Source organism: Manis pentadactyla, chromosome 9, assembly GCF_030020395.1.
Source record: "Manis pentadactyla isolate mManPen7 chromosome 9, mManPen7.hap1, whole genome shotgun sequence".
In the NCBI taxonomy this organism is placed as follows: Eukaryota; Metazoa; Chordata; class Mammalia; order Pholidota; family Manidae; genus Manis; species Manis pentadactyla.
The window spans coordinates 83,550,177-83,573,340 of record NC_080027.1 but is presented as its reverse complement, the minus strand read 5'-3'; the positions used below and the strand labels follow the sequence as shown (position 1 = coordinate 83,573,340).

Sequence of the window (23,164 nt, the reverse complement as noted above, 5' to 3'; positions counted from 1 at the left end):
ATGCATGTCATAGATATGTGTAGTGCCTCCACTGTATTTTACCTATCTCTCCCCATCCCACAACCACCATCAGTGATTAAGAAACCTAGATTGGCTCTAAGCTTCTGCCACAAAAACAGTGATCAATATCCTCTTATTTATTCCTTTAGAAACCTGTGTAAAACTTCTTAAGGACATATGCCCAATTTATTAATATCTATATTCATTTAAATTCTGCCAAGTTGCTCTTTAGGATAGTTCCACCACTTTACACTTAGCAGCAGTGTATGTGGGTTCCTATTCCCACCATTCCTATCACACTTGACATTAGCTATCTTCTAATGAGTATAAAGATATTTTATTGAGGATTACTAATGGGTTTGGGTATATACTTTGTATGACTTAGGCTGCTCATACTTGGTGCATTTTTCTATTGGAGATCTTTTTTTTTGTTTGATGACCTAAGCATGCCTTGTTATATTGTAAGTATTAGTTCCTTGTCAGATTTAGACTTGTATATATATTCTCCTATACTATCGTCTAATATAAACTATGATATCTTTTATTCCCCATAGTTACCTACTGATGCATAACAAACCACCCAAAACCCCAGAAACTTGAAACAAACCATTTAATTTTGTTCATAATTTCATGGGACAAAAATTGGGAGGGGTTCCACCATGGGGTTCATCTGATTTATGTAGCAACAGCCAAGGCAGTTGAGCTGGAGGATCCATTTCCAAAATGGCTTCTTCACTTACAGGTCTGGTTCCTTGGCCTTTTACTTTATGCCTCATCCACCAGGACCTCTTTATACGACTTTGGGCTTCTCACAACAGTGATTTCAGGATAACTGCACTTCCAACATAGTGGCTGGCTTCTAAAAGGCCGGAAGCAGAAGTTGTCAGTTCAGGTAAGAGCAATACCTGGAAGTGGCGAGATGCCACCTTTTGATGACAGAGTAGTATCACCTCGCAAAAGAGCATGGGAACTAGGAGTGACCATCTTTGGAAAACACAATCAGCCATATTATTTACTGATATTATTATTTTATTTTGTGACTTGTCAAACTATGGCTTAGTTCTTCCATTTCTTCTGATTTTAAGGAATTCCTTATATTACATATCTCAAATATTTTGATTTATAAAAATTATGTTTTTTCCAAGTTTCTCCTCCTCAGGTAGAAGAATAGAAATCAGTTTCAGTTACTTTAATGGTATTTTATTTTTTTAATCTTTTGTTAGGATGAAAAAAATTACTTAAATCTGTATTTCTCAAAAAAATTAATATTATAGGATCTTATTAAGGAATAATTCATTTCAAATATCTTAAGACTAACTCCATTATATTACAAATTCAAATTATTTATAAAAAGTAATTATAACAAATGGTACAGAAAATTTTTAAATCACTGATGTCTTCATTTTAACTCTAATGCAATAGAACTTTTTTTCCTCCTTATAAACTACACATACTCTACACCTTTGGTTAATACAATAATAAAAAGGCCACTCTTAACACAACTTCATTGAAAATATGTTCCTGTCCCCTCAAAAAATTCCTTCTCAAGAGTTTAAAATCCAGAAACATGGACTTACTCAGAGTTTAAAAAAAAACTATGAAAGTGGTTTACAAATAATATTTCAGATTAGTAAACTCACATAGCACTGCTTTCTTCTATTCTCTTATGTGAATCAAGGACTTCTTATACTGTCTTAGTAAGTCTTGCACAAATATGTATTTCATCAGTGTCAAGCAAGAAGTAATACTGTTTGTCATGAAATGACAAGTCGTGCATTTGAAAATGACATCTGTAAATGACAAGTCATGCATTTCTTCATTAACTAAAGAATACTAATAAGAGAAAAGGAAACTAAAGCCATACATTCTGGATTTTTTTTGCAGGCTAAATTCTGGCACTTAGTGGTGAGGCTTAAAGAAGTCATTAATACATTTTTTCCCAGAATATGAAAATACAATATGTATAGCATTCTAATTATAAAATTATAATATAACAAGAATACCTTATTAAAATAATGTCCATGTTATGAATATTTTAGATAAAAATGGTTTTTTAAAGTTAAAGCAAATAATTTGGGGGAAAGAATCCAAAATAAACAAAAAATGGCATTTAAGTTCTAGAACAATACAGGCATACTAAGGGAGAAAGTTGAACAAAAAGAAAAATAAGAAAGGCAGAGGGCAATGCAATATGATCTCTTAACATCTTCTGACGTTTTAGGATGTAGACAGAATCCTTTATGAATATGATCTTGTTTTCTCTCCAATGGAAATGAATTATAATCTTTTAATCTAGATACAGCATTTCAAAGGAACTGTTGGTTTGCTATGTCTTACCCATAAATATCATATAATTAATACTTTGACTTCAAAAAATAAGGCCCAGCAGAGCAGAGATAATATATTCTGTCTTGGAAATACATGTAGAAAGGATCGGAAAATAAAATTCATCAACAGGCACAGAAAAAATTTAAGTATTTTTCCTCTTTCTCTCAGAAACCTTATCCTCCCAGAAGATAGGAGTGAGGGAGTGGAGATACACTGCATGTTAAGACTATTATGATCTATAAACAAATGCCTTAAATTTAAGAAAACAAAACACACATACAAGGACACAAAATACATCAACAATTCTTCCTCTTCAAGTAATGTAAATGAAAAATAAGGACCAAATTCTGAATGGGTGATTTGTTGTCCTATATATACAGTTTCTCCATTCACAATGTTCACGGATGCAGAAATGCATTAAGAAAAGTTTCTTTTTCAGCAATGTGAGCGGTTAGGCAGAGGGATATGAAACTAGGAAGGTCTTTTGTAAAGGCCTCAAACAGATACTCCTTTTCAACCCCCCACCCCAACTCACCCAAGTGTTTCCACAATCTGGCTACAATCTAAAATAAAAACTTGAATTTTTTGTTATCTTCCAAATTTTATTATTTGAAAGTAAGTTTGCATTTCTATTTTGAATGAATGCCAGAACCAAAGGCTTTCATTTATAACACCTGGGTCAAGAAAGTTACTAGTTGCCCTTTGGTGTTATGTCTCATTGAAAGAAGTTTCATACAAATTATACAAAGCCTAAGGTTCAAAATGACAGCTTTTGATTAAATACGTGTATGTATAAAAGACCTTTGGAATCATGTTCTCAAGAAGGTGTGGATCTTACCATATTGTTTTCTGAAACTATAGTTGACTTTGCGTATTACAAAAAACATTTCACAGCAGCATAACTGAAGTAATGGTGGTAGAAAGAGTACAAAATAAAGGCCTCAGAGACTAAATGTTAAAACTCTTGGGTGTAAAATCTCACCATTTTGTAGAGATGTATGGAATTTTAAGTATTCAGAAGGGCTCTTTGGAAAAGCAGAGACAAGTTTATCTCTAAACTTATCAAAGTAAGTACGAGTCCACTCTCAAAGCACCTTCTAAGGAACTATTTGTTCTGCTTACCCCAAATCAGAGTTAACTTGGCAATTAAAAATTTATGCCTTCTTTCAAGGCAAATTGTGGGTGTGGTTAGTTTTGAATGATTCTACAAATCTACAAATTTTAGCCATCCAGTTTTCCTAAAATACAAAACCAATTCACCAGTATTTTATTACATCACCAAACAATAACAAATATGAACAACAGAGCATTTAAAAAATGTTACCCAACCTTTTTTCGATTGGCAAGTTAGTCAATATTCTAAGACACACTGGGGTCAGGTCAGAGGGAAGGAAACACTTTCCTCAGACCTAACTAGCAAGCCAACAATTTTAGTCTATCAATCTCTACACAAAATCACATTCAATAGAAATGCACAGACAAGCCCACCCAGCTTTGCTCCTTTCTCTACCATTACTATACTCTCAAATAGTCAAGTGCTCAGCAAACTCTGACAAGGAGAAATTATGAAAGCCCAGCTCATCAAAAAACGTCAAAGGGCCTTTCAATGTTACATGAAAGTAGTCCCAACACAATGACCGGAAACAGATTTCATATGATCTAAGACACCAAGAAACAATGAGAACAATTTTTCTCCCTGGGAATCATATGTCACATGGCCTGCCCCCAAACCTAAAAATCGATAGCTCATTTCCAAAATCACTATTTCAAATCCCCTACTTCACCAAACTTGAGTGACAAAACTTTCTAGACACCAGTTCTACTTGAGGAAAAAAAGCTTTTCAATAATATTGTCTGAGAAATAGCTTTTTGTAACAAGTTAGGCCACAAGTTACACAGACAACCACCTCACGGTCTAAATAAGACAGAATTTATGGAGCAATACATTGTGGCAGAAGTAGTGAGGTCCCAGTTCGTGCCAATGGGTGAGACAGGAACTGACCTCCTTGGCAATGCGGTGTTAGGAGATTCTTATACGTGCAGTTACATATCCCTACACGGGGCCACGTTTTGCCTCATAATGAGATCACTCCCATTAACAAAGAGCAAAATGTCCCTACATGCAGAGGAACCCTGTAAGCCAAGATTAAGGTAACCCAGCTAAAAGTAAACCTGATCGCTACATAAGTACCCCAACCAACAACTTGACAGCACCAAAGAAACCCAAGGGGCTCGCTCCCTAGAACACAGGCACTGTGATGCTGGCATTTGTTTTAAATTCATTTTTGCACACAATGCTTTCCCACAAACAACTGCAGAACAGTCTTCTTGGGGAGTCTCAAAGATTTGGGAACACTTCCACGTTAACAGAAAAGCATTTCACAAGAAGTAGCTGCCTGACAGTGCCTCTCAGCATGAGAAACAAGGGCAAAGTCCACCACGTGGAACTTAAGGCAACCACACACTCACGGACAAGTTCATAACTTATGCAATCTCTTACACCTAAAACGAGACAGACAACACTCAAGGTATTACTGTTCACACATTACGAAATCCCATCTCTTGCATAAATCCCACCAAACCCAAGAAAACAAGTTCAACCCAACCCCAAACAGGGTCGTTGAGCATCAACGATTACATGGACATAGCCGAAAACTCTTTAAGAAGGGGAGAGGAGTGCGGGTCACAAACCACAACAAAATTAATCACACCCCAAAATACTTAGGCGCTGGCCACCCAGATACTTGGAAGGCTGAAGGCCAGACGGCCAGGGTCCGGCAGACCGGGGCCCCTCAAGGAGCCCATAGTCGCCCGAGGTCCCCAGGCCAATCTAGCGACAGCAGGGCCCAACGTTAACACATCAGGCCACTCGCCCACCTCCCATGCACACAATTAACAGACCCTGGGCAACCTGGGGGCTGCTGGTGGCCTTCTGACAGTACAGAGAGCCCCCCAGGCCGTCCCGAAAGGCAGAAACCCGAACTTCTGGCTCCGCGGCGGCCATCACAACAAAAGGAAGCGAACTTTTACGACAACTCCCACAATACCTGAGGCCTACAACTCCCAGAGTGCACCGGGCGCCGCCGCGGTTAACCCTATCTTGGCGCCGGGGCTGGCGAGCCCTGCTCCCCCTCGTCCCATCACCCAATTGTTGCACCAACTTTCACCCTCACGATCAGAAACTAACTTTGCAAATTCTGTCTAGCACCTACAGTTTTGCTATCTAGCCCCTTCCTTTGTCACAGAAACAAACTCGGCTGCCCAGAAAATTATCCCTGACCGAGTACTATTGGTTATCTCCAAAGCACCCTCACAGTGCTACATTTATCATTTAAGGAGTACATTTAGCGTCAGTTAATCTTCACCTTCGCTTTTATAATTTTCTGGCACTTATATAAATTAATATAGCCCAGATATTTTGGTACTCAGCATTATTAATTTAAAACGTTTTCTAAGATCTGGGAATTAACAAGAGAAAAACTATCTGGTAACTGACTACAATGTTCTACATCTTTGTATTTTATAACACAAATTTCTTGAAATACGTTGATTTATAAAATTCATTAAGCTCTAATAAGCCCTAGTAAGAAAAATTAGTTATGGGTAATACACCTTTCCAATTTCAAGTTAATTTCTTTTTTGAGGAAAAACTCTATTGTCACAACATACTTTACTTTCCCTTTCTCTCTACTGATAAAAAGATAATCTGAAATAACATATACTGCTCCTTTATTCCTTTCTGACTTTAAAATATAGCAAACAACAAATAAACATATTAATGTAATTTGAAAAGTAAACTACGAGTTTATTCTTTTAGAAAACTGCACAATAACATACTTTACTCACAAAAGAACTGTGTCGAAGTCTATCTCACTTTAATTAAAAGTAAGTTTTTTAAAATGCTTTTCTTTTAAATGAATTACCCACAATTTCAGTAAAGATGGCAATCACATTTAGAGATCACTGTATCATCAATATAAATTAAATGTCTAAGATGCACTTACACAAACTGTAACTTGTTCAGACGTGTAACTCACTGACAGACAAAACAATTGTTTGGTATTTGATTCATGCATTAAAATAACAACTACAATTCTCCCAAAGTAACTGTTATTTTTCTCATACTCAAATATAAAATAAAATGTACACAATGTCTGATTTTTCCACAGAAGCCTTTTACCATTTGAAAGGGCACTCAAAAAGTATCATCAATTTCAAATCACGAAACTCAGAAATTCTAATACACACACAAAAACCCCAAGCACTGTTGAAATAATACGTCTCTAGAAAACTCTACAAAATTCTATTTTAAACATGTCTCTTAATAGTATATTCAGCTTATAAGAAAAATTTTTGATCTAGTAAATTACAATAAGAAAATACTTCTCCATCATTTATGTTTTCACTCATGTTACAGTATGTTGTTTTACTAATAATTAAGATAAGTGCTTTATACCAAGACATAAAAAATTACAGACATATATATTTTTTGAATTTTAGTTCATTATCTATTTCAGCTTCTGTATTTTTACTAATTTCCACTTAATGCTTTAGTCAGAATTTAGGCAAAGTTGCATTTTTTCCCTCTATTTTTTAATAGCTGTCAGGCCATCAAAATTTAATGCATATTTTATATATTATTCTCCAGATGTTAAAATACATGATTCATAGGAAAGGCTCAAGAACAACTCAGAAATGAAACTGATCTCCTCATGTATTTATTACATTCTTACAACTCTCTTCTCAGTACTATGAGATTATATTTTCCAGTTAGTATGCAAGTCATTATCCTTATTTTATCCTTCAAAATGTAAGATTTAAAAACTGATTATTAGAGGACTTTATTTAAAGATTATATCAGAAATAATTTTATAATTTTTTCAGGTTGCCATATTGTTCTTTTAAAAATAACTTACAGGCTTAGCATATCCTAATTAAGTAGTTTAAGTACTCTTAACCTATATACTTTTTATTTATATGAATATCTTTATAAGAAGACAGATTTATTCTACATAAGAATTTTTCAAAATCATTAAAAAATTTAGCATTTTTCCCCTAAAGTTTCTAGATTCTATTTAACTACATGAGTTTTACACATATTTGCTTAAAATCTAACCCTCTATACAATTATTTTCAAAATATTCATATATAATTGTATTAATATATTTAAAATGAGAAGAAATCTTCTTTAGTCCTGAGACTATCTGTTAATAGAAGACAAACATCGCACTCTATTTCTTTTCCCAAATGCAGTATTGGTGGCAAAACTAGGATGTACAAAATTTACATATCTTACAATAGAGTCTACGTATAATTTCTGTGACTACTTCTTTTAACTTCATCAAATACTTCAAAGCATCTTTAAATGTTGGATAGATATTTCAATTGCATTTTTAGTTTATCTGTTTTAAAATATCTGATTTTCATATATGTTGTTTATACTGTTCATGTACGTAAACTGCAGTAACAGAATTACTGCCAAAAATAGAATGAGTTGCTAATATTCTGAAATGCTTAAAAAGTTAGTCTGTCTTTCATTTTATGTTGCCACTATGACACAAACAAAAACTGAAAAGAGGTCACACATAAAAGATATTTTCTTGCCTGATTAAACGAATTTTTTGTATTTACATTATGACCCTACACAAACAATATTTTCCTAGCATGTGAGTTTAAGTTTCTCTGTCATTGTCCAAATCTTAATTAACTTTAATTCACTGGCCTGCTTTTAAAGGAGCAACCAGTCTTTCAAATTAATCAAAATGGTCTTTTTCTTATTATCACATATGTTTGCTTTAGAAATATTTTAGGTATCTGAAAAATCTCTAGTTTCTGCTTTTGCTAAGAATAATTTTAATTTCATTACATCTTAAATACTTAGAAAAGATGAATATTGGGAATCCTATTATGTCTATCAGAAAGGGCAAAAAAATGGGTGTCTTTTTTCCCCAAACCTATTGATCTTTTTTTAAATGAAAAAATTCTAACTAATTTGTTTTATTTAACCTAAGAATCTAGCTTTCTATCATCTTCATACTGTTTTACACTGGTTAGAATAAGCAAAGCTTAAGTATATGTTACTTCTTTCCTCTAATCGAAATGCTGTCTTTCATCGAATGGAAAAGCAATAGAAAACGTTTCCTTATCTAAGGATGAAAAGTTTCATCTTTAAAAGAATCTCTAAGGTTCTTGAGGAAATAAAACTTCTGGCATTTTGCTATAGAAATGAAAAAAGATACAAGTTAATGACTATGATCACTTCAACTCTGAAAAATCATAATAGGATAAGGGATATTTGAAATTTTTTACTCCTAATTTTAGACAGCAAGGCTTAAACATAATTAAGTTAAATCAAAGCTGCCAATTAAAAAATCATCCTGTTTTAAATTTTAAATTTTACCACAGATATAAAAGATAATAGTATCTTATACCTAGTTGTTCTGCATTTTATTCTGCCTCTGACATATCTTATGGATCTTATTTATGACTCAAAAGTTTTAATACTTTTGATATATTTAAGTCATTAACTATCTTGATCTGTTTTAAGATGTTTTCTAATACACAATAATGCCTGTTTTATACATAGTTTCTATCACCTAAGTTTCAAATAAACATGTGAAAGAAATCCAAACCCTCAACTTTCTAATTTTCAAGGGTTTTTCTAGCTTCAAATGAATCTTTTTTCCCCCAGAAAGAGATATTTAAAATACCACATACTCTACCATGGAAATACTAAATACTTTTACAGAGTAAGATTTAGACTGAATTTTTAAAAAACAATTATCCTGCTCCTTCTTCTCCCTCTTTCTGCTCATAATTTTCTCTCCATTTTAATTCAGGTTTATATTCATTAACTCACATGCCTTCTCTCAGTGAAAATTTATCTTCTGCTTAAAAAAGTTTCAGATTCCTTACATTTTCCCTTAATGTCATGTAAAGATCTACTATTTCTAGCTCCACAAGGAGGAAATTAGTATTAATTGTGCTATTTCTCCCTCAAATTTCTTTTCCTAGTCCTATTTTCTAATTCTTCCCTCTATATGATTCTATCATACCCCATTTAGACTTTTTTTTTTTTTAACAGACCAACAAGATTTGCCTAACATTCCTCTCCCTAACATTTGAAGGCATATTCTGATTTTGTTTTTGTGCTCTGACGCATATATCACAGTCTGGCTAATGTTGCCTCTGCGTACTCCAAACACTCCCCACTAGAGACTACATGGGCTTTCATTCACCAGACCCTAGCAATTTCCTGGTCTTCACCAGGACATGCCAGTTGGGGTTCTCATATGGAGAAATTCAAGTGGGGAGCATAGGTGAGTCTGAACTCCAAGAAAGAATGCCAACCACAGATGTCACCATTCACATCACTGAAAACATCTTGCTCATAACTAACCTTGATGCTTTTGAAAAACATAGAACCTATACAATTTATTTGCAGGAGCACTAAACAATTCCTTTTCCTTACCTTACTCTTAGCTACCTTCAGTTTCCTCGGTCATTTTTTCAAAGGAGGTGACCTTTGTGGTCCAACCAATGTGGCAAGTGCAAAGCAGAGGTTTCCTTGGAAGGTCGAGGAGTTGGCCACTCACAGGCCCAACCGATTTCTAGGACAGAAGCAGCAGCACCCACAGGGTCTCCAACCAGATGAAAAGCTTGAGTTCTGCCTCTTATTTTGCCTTGTCATAAGCTCCTGAGGGATTGAAAAGAGGCGAATAACTCTGCTGTGCCTCAGTTTCTTCACCTCCACCTTGATCCCATCACGCAGCGCAACAAGCATATGCTGAAGTGGGAGCAGCCAGGGTAGGCCGAATCAAAAGGCAAAAAGAAGAGAGAAAGACTTAACCTAGCAGGGCATTTATTCCTCGCTCCACCCATTTTCCTGAAGCCTTTTTCCCAGCAATGGAGGTGGTCTGTGGTACTGGGCAAGGCTGAGGGGCACCATATGGAGAGCCTCCAATACCCTCAAACCTTCAACAGTGCAGACAATAACATCGTCAGACGTAACAGCAATGTTTTTCTTTTCTAATAAAAAAAAAAAAGGCCAAACTAAAATTCTCCTTTCTGAATTACTGACATGGTAGGTAAATACTTTTTATAAAAAATAATACACAAGTAGTTTTCTTTGCCATAAAATTTTTATCTTTGCTTCAGCCTCGGTGCTGTTGGCTTCTTTTTTCTCCATGTAAACAGACAAACCAGTCCTCATTCAGTAACCCAATGCTATTGTAACTGGGGAGCAAGCACAGTGGGGAGCCTTTAAACCCCTCCAGGAAACTCCCTCCGCCCCAGCCCGGGCTCAGTGAATTGTAAAGGAAACTCAGTAAAGCATTTAGTGTTCAGATAGAGGATTCCTGTCCCCTCCTCTGTGCAGGACTCCACACGCCAAGTTAATCTGACTCATTAGTTCCTACTGAGACACTCTGTTATTTAAGAGAAAGCACCAAGCATAAACTTAGTTAAAAGTGATTTTTTTTTAAAAAACCAAGATCTATTCATCCTAAACAGTACAGAATAACACTAACTGCTTACTAGTTTCAACACAGCAGCAAATGGATTAATTCCTCATTTTCTAGAACTATTCATGCTGCCTTCCTCTCTCCCAAACTCTCTACTTTCCGTTTTAGGAAACCAAATTCCTAAATATAATAAAATAACATTTTTCCTCATCATGGGCTTTTAAACGTTAATCACAAATCCAATCTAAGATTGCTTAGCATAGAATTAGAATTCTCTCTGTCTCCTTCTCTCTCGCCATTCTTCATTCCCTCCCTCTCTTGATTTGGGAAAATTCACTGCCTTCTTTACTCTGCCTCCCTACCTGGGTATCACTCTAAGACTGAAGGAGCTTCCTCCCTCTCTCCCTTCATCCTTACTTGAACTCCCTCTTTAAACATAACACAAATTTCCCTGGCTTCACTGTACTGCGATCCTGGCCAAATTTCACCAAACTCTATCCTCATAGAAAATGCAAGATGTAAAATGAGGGGGTTGTCCGGGACACTCTCCAAGGTCCCATTTGGCTCTAACATGCTATATGTGTCTGTGATGATCTAGAGAAAGTGGAGTAACTCCATACTAGCGCCCAAACTTGGGCCTCACCTCTAAACGTGTTACTGTTGTACTTTGTTCCTGTAAACTTTTTTTGCTGAATTACAATACAACACACATTTTCTTGCTTTTCCAGGTGAAGGGTTCCCTCTTCTCTCTGCTTTTTCAACCTAAATATTTTCTTTCACTAAGAAACCATTCTGTGTCACTGTTAGTGACAATTCTTCTTTCTGTCAAGATCATCACTACCACAGCAGCCTTCGCCTGACCTTACTGAGAATTTCTTAATAATATTGTAACACATTCTCCTGAGCAAGACAATTGTGTGTACTTGCCCAGTCCCTACTGACCTCATCCTCCTCTTTCACATTTACTGAGAGCCTCCTAGGTGACAGACACTGTTCTAAACACTCACATTTAATCCTAGCAACCTTGTAATGCAGATTGTATTATCACCCCCATTTCACAGATGAGGAAATTGAGGCAACAAAAGTTAAATATTTGCCCAAGCTGTATTTTTAGTGAGTGCAGGATCCAAGTTTGAAAGCTATACATTTTGGGTACAGAGCTTGCACCCTTAACCACCATAATGCACTGCCTCTCTGGATAAATGATTTCCATGGGCCTTCTTACATCTAAAATTCTCTGATTACACAGCACTTGATTATCTCAGAAGATCTAGTCTCCTAATTGATGAATTAGGCATAATCAGAATATCTACTCTGTAGAGTTCTTGTGAGAATTAAAGAAAATTAATGTAAAGCTCTCAAAACAGTGCCTGGCACAGAGTAAATGGGTTGAAGAAATGTCAGCAATTATTTAATGGAGGATCTCTCAATTTGCAGATAAAGATGTTGAAGTCAGTAGTTAGTGGAAAAACTAGGACTGGAACCCAGGAGCGATGCACCCCACTTCTTTTAAAAAATACCACTTATTAATGCATTGCTAACTGTAGAGAAATTAGAAGACTTTAAAATAACCCACATCTTGTGCTTCTTAGTCCAGGGCTTTATTTATTGAAACACACTCCTCTCGCTAAAAGGCAAATTCCAAGGAATCAAGGACTTTGAATTTGCCTGCCCTTACTTCCTAGCATAAACTAAGCTTTGCTACTGGTAAATCAACATGCACTTAATTGTTTTTGGAAGAGCAAGCTTATCAGAGGCTCCATAGCTATTGCAAAATCACTTCCATGTTTAGTCTTTTCAAATGGTGGTATTGATTTGATGAAATGTATTTTTTACCAGAGGCACCATATTTGAAAATGAGTCCATTTTATATTTATGAATTGAAAAAGAAATAAGCATTCAGAAAGAAAAATATCCTTCCCTGTGCAAACAAAACTGGGGCTTGCAAAGGTTGTGCAGGTAATATTTATACTCTTAAATCAATGCGACATACTAAATATGGTAACAGTAGATTGGGGTACGCATTTGTGTAGCAAAGACGACAAAAAAGACCTGAAGTCAACACAACTGGAGCTGGACTCTGCACTCCACAATTTTACATAGAAACAATCCTTTCTCTATTGGAAGGCAGCAATGCTCACCACTATACCATGCAGTAACCTGGTAATTCCATAGCAAATTAAAATACAATCATCTTTACATACTTTATATTTTCATAATTTATATCACTGCCATAATTTATATCAAAATTTATATTTTCATTATTTATATCATGTATATCATAATTTATATTACCAGCTTTAGATGTCCAGTTAGCTTATACCACAATACTGGCTACTCTAATTTCTTCTCAAGTTCCTATCCAAGAACCCAAGGTCCTCAAACCTTTTTATTTCCATGACCTTCTTCAAGGAATATTCCACCTCACCCTGAGGTCAGAACCCCAAACTTCTCAGCATTTAGCTCAGGTAAATAAAAAAAGGATGTCTTCATTTTTTTTTTTTAACGTGTACTGTACTTTTCTGGTGGTCTCAATTCTAGAATTTTGGATGCATTTTAAAACATAAAAAAACAGTATTTTTGCACAGGATTTTCATTTTATATTGGTTTATGTGTTACCAACCATACTCTTAAGAACTAAAGCCCCACCTTAGAACATCAAATTTGCCTAGCGGTGCAGAGAAATTCTTAATTCATGCTTGTACATGCACAAAAAAAAATCTCAAGATTTTTTGTATTAATATGTATACATTTCTTAACGTTAAAATATTGGATCCCTAACTTTTTTTTTACTATGTATTAGAGAAATTTTCAAACAAAGAAAAGTAGAAAGACTATAGTAAACATCCATGCATACATCATCTCTATTTAATAGGTATTAACGTTTAATCATAATTACTTGATTTCTTTCTTTTTTTTTTTTTTGGCTTAACTACTCCAGAGCACATTACAGACATCATGGCATTTCACTCCCAAACACTTCATTGTGCACATCTAAAAAAATAAGGACATTTTTCTACATAACCAGGATGCTATTATTACTCCTACAAAATTAACAGTAGGTCCCTACTACCCAGGCCATATTCTAAGCTCTCCACTTAGAATCTAATTTTCTTGATAATAGCCTTAAGTGCCTATTCTGTCATCAACGTCAATACACACATGTTCTTTAATAAAGTGGCGCATGCCTACCAGTTCTTGGGAAGCAGCGCCCTCTCTGAACTGCTCCAAGCCCATTAGCTGATGGACCACCAGGCATCATCTAATCCTGCCCTATGCCTGCTGAGGACATCATACTAAATCAAACACTGAATAAAAAGATCCTGTGCAATTTCAAATAGATATTCTCCCTCAAGAATCAGAGAGCACTGGGGAGCAAAGAGAGTGGGACAAGGGACCACAAAACCCAAAACACATCACATTGTTCAAAATGGGATTGACTATAGAGTCAAATTCATTGAAAGTCAGAGGGAAAAAATTGCTTTTCCTTCAATCATCGAGTTAATTCAGTAAAAGTAAAATTTTAATCTATGGCAGGAGTGTGTGGGGAATAACTGGATTATTTGGATTTTCTGGGAGTAAAGAATAAAGAGGGTTTTTGGGGAATCAGGTGAGGAATTGACTAGAAATTGACTGACATAAATGTTAAGTCATGCTCAGTCACAGAGACCAGGGTGAAAGGTCTCTCTTATCCTTTCATGTGAAATAATGAGAAGAATAGAGAAAATAGATAACCTAAAATGATCTTCTCTCTTTAATTCTATTTGCAAGTGACTTGTTTTTCTAGAAATGATCAGGTCTCCTGTATATGAGCCTCTCAAACACTGATGTAAACAAAGGATGATGGTCAAGGATTTTGCAAGCTCTGATGCTTAAAGCTGTGTTGTGAGCTTTTCTTCCATGCTCTTGAGGGTGAGAACATAGTTCGGAACAGCTCAACAATATCCTTTTTTTAATGTGTACCTTTCACATCTTCCCCTACTCCCTGAATCTACAAAGCCACCTCAAAAATGTGTGCTATGTTATTATCTTTTAAGAGTTATTTTTATTAGTTTACATATGACTAAACTAGTTAAGGAAAGATAATTTTGTTCCCCTGAGGTAAAACTGTATGGGGAAAAGATAAAGAAATCTCTTTCTACTGTAACCAAAACATACAATGTTATGCTTTTCTCTGTTTTTTTTTCCTTTTTAATAAGGGGATTATAACAAAAATATGAAGTAGAAAATATTTGCTGATAATATCAGAATTGAGTGAGCATGCCCATCAACACTCAGCCAAATGCCAGCCCCTAAAGAACTTCATTCTAAAAGACATGCCAACATACCAACATGCTAACATGCCCACATGTACGTTTACAAAAACGTATGTGTAGAAATGTTTACATTTGATACAATAATTTATGTAGGGGAAGTCCAAGAGAACTGCTTCCAAAATGAGACTAATTGACAGCATGGGAACCAGAGTCCAAAGACAGCCCTCAATCTTTTTGTCTTGTCTCCAAAAAAATTCCAGAAAAACAATCAATAACTTAGCTGCTAGCTATCTCCCCTTACCACTCTCCTGAATAAATCCTTACAAGTGAGAAAAATGGCAAATATGCAAGAAGTGAAAAAAAGCTGCAAAGGATCTGTGGCAATCTAAAAACTCAGAAGTCCATCCCTGATCAGTGACATCAACTGCAAAGTTATTCAACCTTTGCGCAAAGGGACAGACAGGCTCTGCACTTCTGTGCCCATGTAATCATCCCTATCGATGCCCTCCTGCCCTCACTCAGTGGGATGTTACAAGAAACAACCTCAAAATAAACACACACTCACACACAACAGAAACTTTAAAAATTTCACAGGAAAGGAATTTTTTCTCCCCTCTAAACAGTTAGTTTCTAAATGAAGTTTACAGTGTAAAGCAGCTCTGTGTGCGTCCTCTATGGACATTCACTGTCTAAGAAACAGAATGTCAGCATCACTTACACATTTAATAAATACTCTTTTATTACCTCCACATGCCTCGTAAAGGAAACTTTGGTCTTTAAAAATGGTAGCATCCTTAGAGATCATCTTATTCAATTTATTCACTCCACAGAGGAAGACGAGAGGTAAAATGACTTACCAAGGCCTCACGGCTTTCTGAACAGTTTATTTTCTTAAATAGATGGCAAAGAGCTCAAAAGAAGGAATTGCCACATGGAAAGCCAGGGATGTGATGAAGAATAACTACGGAAACTAAAAGATTTTAGTTTCTTTCTGGCATCTTTTTAGAACAAGAGGTTCTGGCCGACGGCACCCCCTCCTCTCATCCTCCCCACTCAGACATGTTCCCTGCTGTAGAGTAGCCAGCCCCCTCCCTGGATCCTCTCCAGCCCAGGTGTGGTGAGAGGGAGAGATGGGGAGGGAAAAAGAGCAGGACTTCCAGGCCACCCAATACACAGTCCAAACCACAGTTCAGAAAAATGACTGGGTCCCTACAGAGTCAGCTCCAAATCAAAAATTGATAAAAAATAAAAAATTGATTTTTATCAGAATTCATAGTTCATTGACAAGTGTAGCTGTGTGATACCTTTAGGCCAGAACAGTTAAGGGTTTAAAAAGAACAATTCTTACAAAGAAAAAAATGAAGGGAAAGAAAGATATGCAGAGAGAAAAAAAATATCTCTGTTGTTGTTCACTCATAGTCTCCTGAAATGGGGTCTTCCTGAACTTTCATGGTCTCCTTTTACAGAACAGATTTAAAGGAGCTCAGCAGGGGCCTATTAGGATTGATCACGCTCTGGACAAATTAGAAACTGCCTTTAGGAATTTTGAGGGGAAATTTTGGAATATCCTTTTTTTGTTGCTGTTAAATAGTGATGTATATATGTTAGTGTGTGATTTTTTAATTGACTTAAAACTTTTTTATAGTATTAAAAAAGCCTATATTCAGGTTTCTTGAAGTAATTGCCAATAACAATTAAAGCTTAACAAGTAAATTGTGTTTATTTCTAAAGTATACTTTGAAAGGTCTCTAGCTAAACACTTACAAAGAGGCACCTGTAATCCCTACTTCCTACCCAATCTGTATTTGTTCAAAAAACCTTATAGATTTTTTTTTAACCCCTGGGCAAACCATCCACTGTCTGTTTGCTGACTGCACCAAACTGAAATCTCCTTTGTAGTCTAAGTCATGTGTCCAAGCAACCAATAGCCCCAGCTTTTGAAAGACAAGGTATATTGTTCTGTTTTTAAGAAAAGAAACCTATTCGACTAATTAAGATTCCATTTAGGGGGCATTAAGGCCAATGCAGGGAAGCTTCAATAGAGGTGGCATATTAATTAAGGCAGTAAACACTCATTTTGATTCTTCATCCTTTTCACCCATCCAGTTAGCCATACAGTCATCTTTCTTAAAAGATAAACCCCATAGAAAGGGAAGCTGTGGTAGCCGAATATCCAGCCTTTCCTCACAGTCCAGTCTGTGACAAGATACCTTTTACTATTGGCATTAAGACAAAAACCCTTCTGGCTGTCAGAGATGCCTGGATGCACAGAGGCTAGTCATGTTTGAGAGTACCCTCCAGTATCCCCTAAAAAGTCAGAGGCACGAGAAGCAAACAGAAACATGGAACATTAACCTGAGCACGGAGAAAATAAAAGGGACCCTGCAAACCCCCATTCTGGGTATAGCTCAGATCCTTGCTACCTTATCAACAGACACTAATGTTTGTCATGGTCCCAAAAGACAGTTTGCCAAAGCTACAAGAAGACTTGGTGATCATCTGGTCCATTTTTCACTTTTGGATCCAGACAGGGGAACTGCCCAAAGTCACTGACCAACAGGTAAAAAATACAGGACTTGGGCCTCCTGTTCAAATTTTTTTCTGTGCAGTGGAATTTCACCTTACCAAAAATGTTTAACCACACATCACCTCATTTAATCCTGTAAGGGTTTTGTCACCAGGCGGGCTCAATAAGCCCCACGAATGGGCCCACCAAGGGATTTGAACTGTCTGTCACTGAGCTCTTCTAGACTAAAGATGCAATAATCTATGTTGGCTAGTGTCACCCAAAGCATTGAAAGCTTAGAAGCAGAGAAAATTGAACAAATACCAAGGACAAACAAAAACACAGTAATAATAGCTTTCTCAGGGTACATTTAAAGGTAACAAACCAGATTTACTCTTGTTACAAACAAAAGTACCATACACTACCACAGCTGAATACCAAGACATTATAAGACCCCATTAAAATCATTTGACACTGCTCTTTGGGTAACTTGCAATATTATAAAAATTATTATATATTTTGAAAGAAGTCTGGATAATGTGTTCAATGCAAAGGGATTGCACATAGGCTTTGTTAAAATTGGCAGTTAACTAGATCTTTCCATGTTTGTGGACAGAGAGGAATAAAGGTGTTTCTTCATCCCTTCTACCCTCATCCACATTTCACCTGAGTAAATCAACTTCCAAATCCATCAACATGGAGAAAGTTGGTACAGATGGGTTCATGTTTGGCCAAATTACAAACATAGACCCAGACATTAGGTGAAATGTGGCTAAGAGATTACTGGTATGAATTATCAATAAAGATGAGTGACATCCTTAAATGTTCATATTGTATTGCCCATAACACTTTATATTAAGCCAGTCAAATGATGTTGCAAAAGTCAACAACAGTTCTTTGAAAATTACTTAGATGAATCTCGGAGCTGTTTATGAGGGGTTTGGGGTAGTTCTACCAGTAGTATAACGCAGCTTCACAGTTTAGTTAGGGCTCTGAACACAATAAACATATAAACCAAAAGAATGTAAATGTGTGCTCCCATACATTCATTCATTTCTCAGTTCTTTGGTCATGGCTACAATGCAGGTTTTAAAAAAAGCTTAGAAAGGTAACATTGCCCAGGAAACTAGCTCTAAAACTCAGCCAAATTTGTACTAGGACACAATGTTTTTACGTCATATTAGCCTGAAAAATTGCAAGGGGGTGAAGTGGTCTTCCTGTTCATTGTTATTAACATTTCTATTTGTGCAATATCTTCTTTTTGGGTAGCTGATTTCTTTTCTACCTGTAAACTGTGAGCCAGTGCTTGTCTGAATGCCTAATAAATCTTGAGAATTAAAAATGCTTCTAAAATTCTAGTCAGTAATGACAGTGATAAGTGATCAAGGCCAGAGGTTGGTTTTTTGTTTTTGTTAACATGTAGATAGCAAAAGAGATATAGTTGATAGTTGCCAAGCACAAACCAATAATGAGGTTATTGAGAATGCTTAAATCTTTTTTATTTGGGGTAAGTTTCACAAAGAAAGCTCTCCAGCAAAATGGATATCACTATAAAAACAAGACATTGTATGCTGACAAAAAAAGAAAGTTAAAAGGAAACCTTTTGTGTACAAGAGAAAATTTCATTGAGATGAGGGTTCCATTTCTCTAGTAATTAAAAAAATCACTACCTTGTAATATTTATTTTATGTGGCACACTGCGAACATATTAAACCATATTTATATTTCTTCTCCTCTTTTTAAATTTTTAATTGAAGTATAGTTGACATACAAATTATAGTAGTTTGAGGTGTTATATTTCTTATATGGTATTTCATTAAAAAAGAAATGTCACGAAGACAAAAACTTCCAGAACAATATTGACAGTCTTAAAACATTATTATTTACATTAAAATTGGCAAAAAGAAAAATTTGCCAGTGCTGTTCAATTCTTTTTAATAATATTTTTGAATATAGAAATTTTTTTTAAGCATCAGGCAAAAGGCAAAACTTCTTAGAGATTTATTAATTATGATCAAGATTTTGGAAGTTAGCAGTATAGCAGAATCTTCAATCAAAATCTAATGAAACGAATATCATTTAGAGTATGTGAAGATATATTTTGGGAATGAATACAATTTACTTGTTAAGTTTTCATTGATATGGGCAACTACTTTAAGAGATCAGAGTACAGATTTTTTTAATACTATGAAATTTTTAAAAGTTAATTAAAAATTATGTGTTAACAGATATCACAATTTTTAAAACATTTTAAGTATCTAGTGAATGCATAATAATAACTAGCAATAAAACAGTGAAATGCCATTTCAGTTTTCATCTATGTCTCCTACTTAATAAGATATCACTACACATTTTTTGTTAAATCATGGCATTTTATTTTGACTCAGAAACATGTAGTTGTTTTTCTTAAATGCAATTCATTGTAGTCAATTTTTTAAAATCAAAGGCTAATACTTGGACATTTCAATCACAAATCCAGGAAATAATGGGGCTTATCCCTAACATTCCTTTTATTATGGTAAATTCTATATGATCACATAAAATCAATTATTATGTTTTTATAAAGTCAATACATCTGTATGAAAACCAAAGAACTGCCCCAGGGCTGTGTTGCCTGGGTGAGCCCTGACAACTGGATGTTTATAAACATCAGGTAGCTAGTACTGAGTCATAAAACCTTTTAGCACCCTCTAAAACGAAGTTATCCCTCTTCAACTTTCAAAACCGTGAGATTAATTCATTAAAAAAGTAAAGCAAAAAAGAATGCAACTGGTTAGCCATGGATTTGAAGGTTCTAAAACTGTATTAAAATTTTCCTTTTTATTGATTCTTTCTATGGTAGTAGTTCATATATCCTGTGTAATACCCTTTAATATTTTTTTAACCCCCATAGGACATATAACATTTATTTCTATATCAATGTAAATACTTAGTTTAGTAAAATAAGATTATGAACCACGTTTTGAGTTACATTTTCCATCAAAATTTTAAGCTGCTGCAGCTGTTACATTTAAGTCTAAGGTTAGCAAAATGGAAAGTTGAAAAAGAGTGTTTTTTTTTTCCTTGAAAATGTTATTTATGATACTATAGGTCTCAGATAAAATAAAAATAATCCTTCTCCTAAAATCATTGTTTTAACAAATAAAAAAAATAAAATGCAAGAAAAGATTCATTTGCTATATGGTTTCTGTTTCTTGCTTCTAGCTCATCTATTTGTATGTAAAAACAAAAATGCATTAATTTTATATGCATTTTAAAAACCATGGCTAGTTCCAGAATACATACTGTTTTTAGAATTTACAAACAAATTGAGGTTGATAGAAGGTTTATATTCCAACTAAATGGTACCAAAATCTGAGCAATAAGATACCAACTTTGAAAGGTTTGGCATTCAAAATCATATTTTGTTACTCTGCTTTACAAATTTAGAAAGAGCGTAACTAAAATAATAAAAATGTTTTCATATTTAGTTATGATTGCTTTTAGTTTTTAGCAAATATTTTTAAGTAGAATTTCTACCCAGAATATATACTTTTCCATTGTTTTACAAATAGATATAATGCAGTTTTTTTAAATTCAGCTTTTCAAAAATTTTAATTAAAAAAATATTGACCAATTAATACTTTTGAATTAACTCTTTGCTTTTCATGGAAATAAAACTTTCAACTAATGAAATTAGCTCATCTCCCTTTTAGTATTTCAGATATTAATATTTCAAATATCAAGAATTAAAGCTACTTTTAAAAGCACAAGAAGAATTTTAAGTATTTACAATAATTTTACTCCTAAGTAAAAACATTTATGAATTAGAAATAATTCATATTAAACTTTAGAAATGCCAGTGATTCCTTACAGGAGAAAATAAAGAATTATATTGATTTTTAAGAGTATCATATGTTACTATTTGCCCAAAAATGTTTATTTTGCTCTTTTAAAAATTTTCTTAAATTAATAAGATGGATTTCAGGACTAAATTGACAGTGAAGTTCTACAGTTAACAGTCTGCCTTCATCAAAATGTTCCTACTTGGCAAAAATTTAAACAACATAATTTGTGGGATAACATCCTCTTTCTATAATTTCATTGTTTCTTTTAAAATAAGGTTCATATAAACTTGTGATAAAATGCCTTGCATGTTTAGAACATATTTATATTATTCCTAAAACAACATATTTTAGTCATGTCCTTTTTTCTGAACTATAAATCAATTGTGAAACAAATTATATGTTAATAACCAAAATTTAGTTTTTCAGACTTAGAGTTATCTATTTTTACATTAATTCTGAATATATAATCACATGATTTTTAATAGTAACCATAAGTTTAGCATTTAGTGATTAAGACCAATATTTTGCCACAGATTTTATAAAACCTTCATGCTAAGAGTTTAAAATATTTAATTATGCCCCCTTGGAAAAACTTGATATTATAAAATTATAATGAAAGATCTTAAAAGCTAAATTTGGAAAATTTTTAACTTTATTTTTTTCTTCTTTCTGTCAGTTGAGTTTTATAAAGTTGAGGCTTTTTGTAAATAACAGCCATGTCATGTCTGATATTTGGAAATATTGTTTTGATAATATTTTTGTTTGTAGAAGAACTATCTTCTAAGTTTTGTATGTGCCTGAACCTGCATTTAAAGCAGTAATAGAAGTAATGTGATTCTATTAAGTGCATTCCACAAGTCTATATTTGAAGAGGAAGTGAAATAAATAATAAACTTCCTTTTTATACTCATTTAATTATTCTTGGTTTAAATATTATGCTTCTAATTTTCTAAAAGGACATATGATAGGCCTTGGCAGTCATAATTTCTGGCATGAATGGGTTTCAGATTTTGTTTTAAATATCTGATATATTTCATGGACTATTAATCCACCCAATTTTTACCTTGAGATTTGCAGCCCAGTTCTGTTTTATGTGTACATTTATTTTTTAAAAGTTTTAATTTATTCATTATGGGTTTTTAAAATATATTTTAAAGAGCATCTTTTTTTACCTGATCTTCCTCTGTCATTTATCTTTAGATCAATGTAATTACTTTTGAATTCTTGAACCTTTATAATTTCACAGCTTGGCTGTTACTTTACATCTATCAGTAACTACCCTAGGGTGCACTAGACACAGATAATCATTCCTTCCTTTATTTAAATTATGTAATTCACAAGAATATACAGATACCAGGTGAAAAGAATCATAGAGCATCACATCTAGCTGACAGCTTAATGAATTTCTTTTATCTTCTGTTAGTTAAATCTTGTCATCTCATCTGGAAAGGAAAGGTACTTAGAAGGTTAGTCTTTAGAAAACATTTTTGGGAGGAGAGGGGAGTTATTACTAATGCAGTAGTTACCTATTCCTCATAAAAGTAACTTTAGATTTTCTTGTAAGAGGGTTCTCCAAGAGTCTTACTTTCTTTTCCTTTAATTTATGCACATTTCATTGAGGTTGAAGGCACAGGAAAAAAAAAATGTTCATGAAATTTTTTCCTGGCTCAAATCCTATGACCCTCTTCAATCTCTCCGGATAAAGTGCCGGGAATCTGGACACTTGATCAATGAGGACAAACAATCCGCAGAGTTCAGGCTCCTGGAATCTTCTTTTTGCAGTGG

General features: G+C 34.4%; 1 long non-coding RNA gene across 2 annotated transcripts; it reads right to left on the bottom strand.

Moving 5' to 3' along the window:
• Window positions 1-595: 595 nt before the first annotated feature.
• Window positions 596-5,352, bottom strand: LOC130684917 (uncharacterized). 2 transcript variants are annotated; one of them, XR_008999280.1, is made up of 3 exons: window positions 5,240-5,352; window positions 1,641-1,790; window positions 596-859 (listed from the first exon to the last, which is right to left on the bottom strand). It is a non-coding gene; the product is annotated as an uncharacterized LOC130684917 (long non-coding RNA). The 2 variants fall into 2 exon arrangements; XR_008999281.1 differs by having other exon boundaries at window positions 5,230-5,345.
• Window positions 5,353-23,164: the final 17,812 nt, after the last annotated feature.